General features: G+C 33.2%; 1 protein-coding gene across 3 annotated transcripts in view; it reads right to left on the bottom strand.

Annotated features, from left to right (window-relative positions):
* The window catches only part of GRID2 (glutamate ionotropic receptor delta type subunit 2), a 1500723-nt gene that overhangs the window by 1081113 nt on the left and 415707 nt on the right, over positions 1-3903 (bottom strand). The gene's annotated exons all lie outside the window — the stretch shown is intronic.

Genomic DNA, 3903 nt, shown 5'->3' with positions numbered 1-3903 from the left:
ATATACGTATCTACATATATGTAAACAATGTTAATTATTAATATATATATATATTTTTTATTGCACTTTACGTTCTGGGGTACTGCAGAACATGCAGGATTGTTGCATAGGTACGTACATGGCAATGTGATTTGCTGCCTCCTTCCCCCATCACCTATATCTGGCATTTCTCCCCATGTTATCCCTCTCCAACCTCCCTACCCACTGCTGTTCCTCCTCTATACCCCTCCAGCAGACCCCACTGTGTGATGCTCCCCTCTGTGTGTCCATGTGTGCTCATTATTCAACACCCACCTATGGGTGAGACCATGTGCTGTTTGATTTTTTGTCCTTGTGTCAGTTTGCTGAGAATGATGTTTTCCAGATTCATCCATGTCCCCACAAAGGATACAAACTAATCATTTTTTATGGTTGCATAGTATTCCATGGTGTATATGTGCCACATTTTCCTTGTCCAGTCTATCATCAATGGGCATTTGGGTTGGTTCCAGGTCTTTGCTGTTGTAAACAGTGCCACAGTGAACATAAGTGTGCATGTGTCTTTATAATAGAACAATTTATAATACTTTGGATATCTATCGAGTAATGGGATTGCTGGGTCAAATGGAATTTCTATTTCTAGGTCCTTGAGGACTCACCACACTGTCTTCCACAATGGTTGAACTAATTTACACTCCCAACAATGGTGTAAAAGTGTTCCTATTTCTCCACATCCTCTCCAACATCTGTTGTCTCCAGATGATCACCATTCTAACTGGTGTGAGATGGTATCTCAGTGTGGTTTTGATTTGCATTTCTCTAATGACCAGTGATGATGATCATTTTTTCATGTGTTTGTTGGAATTATTTTTAAAAAAAAAACTATTCTTAGTTATATAGCCTACTCAGAGAAAGAACAAGTCTATATAAGTACTGAAATATTTATCATTCTCTTGTTATTTTTTCCTATGACTAACATAAGTTTACTATGTTCTGGTAATTTAGAATATTTTAGCTTTTATTTTGCTATTTTACATGTTAAAAAATGCATAAAAGAAAGATGTGAAAACTCTACCAAATCTTGTTAGAAAAATGTCAAGTCAAATTCAAATCCAAAATGTCATAAATCATTTGACTCTGCGTTTGAACTTTCAACCTTCCTCTATCCCTGCATTACCCCATACGGTAGCTAAATCTCAAACATTAAAATTGATTTTTAATATTCAAAGAAAATCATTAATAGTTATTCATGCAAAGCTAATTAACATATGTGTATACATTACCTAAACAAATGTATAGCAAACATATAAATATGAATGATTACATAAATTCAGTCCATTATGACATTTGAATATTTCATTTAACTTATTAACATATTAAATAAGAGAATCCTGCAAACTATGGAAATATTAGCAAATACTGTAAAGTATTATTTGAAAAATTTATTAGTAAATAAATAACATCCATTCTTCCTAATATAGCTTTAAGTATATTTCAAGATTTAATATTATATATAATATATATGGAAGTAGGGGAATGCTTATCTACTAGATTCCGGCTGTAATTATAAAACCATAATTGTTAATATACGGGATAATAAATATTAACTTGGAATGTTGCCATGGTATCAACTGGTGAAAGTGCTAATGTGGCACAAATGCAAACTCTTAGAAATAATACCAACACAGCATCCCAGTTTGATTAATTTATGTAAAAAAATCTAATTTTTTAAAAAATTGCTCACTATACTATAAATACCTTAATATTAAAAATAATAATGTGGAACAAGTGAAATGAAAGAAATACCTTCAAAGGTGAACATGAAAAATAACCAATTATAAATACAAAATACATATACCAATTAGCAATACGAATAACCCATATTATTTTTAGCATATTCAAAGAGGGAAATTTTTAAAAACACAATTTACTCAGAGAAACTCATATTTAATGAATTAATTTTTCTTGTTGATCAGCTTAGTATTTTAGTCTCAATTCTAATATGGCCACCATGACCACTGTCCTCTCAGTGTTACTTCTGTAATAATGTTACTTTACAAGACAAAAGAATGTTTGCAGATGGACTATGAATAATTTGAATTTAAGATAAGGAGATCATCTGGGTTGAAAACCACATGAACTCTTCATTTCATTTTTATTTTTTCAGGGACAGGGCTTCTCTCTGTCACCCAAGCTGGAGTACAGTTGCAGGATCACAGCTCACTGCAGCCTCAACCTTGTAGATTCAAGTGATTCTCCTGCCTAAGCCTCCTAAGTAGCTGAGAGTACAAGTGTGTGCCACCAGGCCTGACTAATTTTTGTTGTAAAGACAGAGTCTTACTATGCGGCCCAGGCTGTTCTCAAACTCCTGGGCTCAAGTGATCCTCCTGTCTTGACTACCCAGAGTGCTTGAATTACAGGACTAAGTCATCCCCTAGGCCCACAAGAACTCTTTAAAAGGAGAGTTTTCTCTGGCGGGTAGCTGAATATAGATGTTTGAAGTGTGAGAAAAATTTGAGGAAAGAGTTTCTCTGTTGCAGAAATGGACGGGACCACAAGGCAAAGCCTGAGAATGGCCTTTAGAAGCAAATGGTAGCTCGTGACAACCAACGAAAAACTGGGAACTTCAGTCCTACTATCACAAAGAAATGGATTCTGCTAATGTACTAAAGGAGTTTAGAAGGTAATATTTCCCTGGTCTAGCCGCCACGTCAGACTGCAGTGAGATGAGATGTTGATTTCAGCCTATGGGACTCTGTGCAGAAGACCTAGTTAAAACACACTCAACTAATAAAGGTAGGTCTGCTTAGCAGGCTTACTTTAATAAACCGTAAGGAATGAATTGTCATTAGCATGGCTCTAAAGAGCTTGATTACATTCCTCATTTTGAAACTTTACTTTGGGAATAACTTGTACCTATTCAATCAACCCAAATAACTTTTTTTTTTTTTAAGTACAAAGTATATTAACTCAGAAATAAATACTTTAATAGTGGAATTACCACTTAATAGTATTCTGATTTTTTTAACCTCCAGGGAAAATTAAAATTTATAGACAATATTTATAAATAATAAATAATAACTGGTCCTATAAGGTTTATGCTTTATCCTTAATACTTTAATAATTTTTTTAAAAAATAACCACTAAATCTAAATGCTAGTATTTTCATCATGGTTATTAAAGTTACAAACAATTTCTCATTAATAATAATATAAGTTTATCTTGGAAGTTTGCAAATTGTGTTTGGGCATGAGAGTAGAGCTAATATTATGTCCATAATAATGTTACACTTATTTACTTATAATCTGTATGATTTCTGTCTTCTCAGATGAATATCATATTGTAAAACTAGAGATACCCTTGGAATGTGACTCTAGAAGAACAAAAGATATCAAGGGTGTATCAAGAAAATATAGAGTAATTAAACACTGGCTTCAAACGTACAAATGCCATTCTCTCAATATGGGCAGCACAGAAATATAGAAGCCAAGAGGTTTCAAGTGTGGGCATCAGCAGGGTGTGGCAAAAAAAACTAAGAAAGGATCTGGCAAAAGCAGGGAGCATTCCTCTTATGTTTGCTTTTTGTTTATAGAAGAAAATAGTACCTACACAGCACATTGGAAAATATACCTAATGGAGCCGCTGCTTATAGCTCAAGTTGCTAAATGAATTATAATACTTTGGTTATCTTTGAATGTACTCATAATCTATATAGTCAAAATGTTTCAAGTTTTTAATCAATTCATTTATCTAAAAAATATTTAGTACTTTTTATTCTCTTATAACTGTTTCAGCAATTACAAATAAAATATTAAATAACATGCACAAAATTTTTTGCCAGTATCAGTTGCATACTCAAGTGGATGGACTCTGTCAAAGCAATAAACACTTGATGATTGGTATGGCATCAAGTACAGAACATTT

This window comes from Saimiri boliviensis, chromosome 3 (assembly GCF_048565385.1).
Source record: "Saimiri boliviensis isolate mSaiBol1 chromosome 3, mSaiBol1.pri, whole genome shotgun sequence".
In the NCBI taxonomy this organism is placed as follows: domain Eukaryota; kingdom Metazoa; phylum Chordata; class Mammalia; order Primates; family Cebidae; genus Saimiri; species Saimiri boliviensis.
The sequence above is the reverse complement of the archived record's forward strand: the minus strand, read 5'-3'. Positions and strand labels throughout refer to the sequence as shown.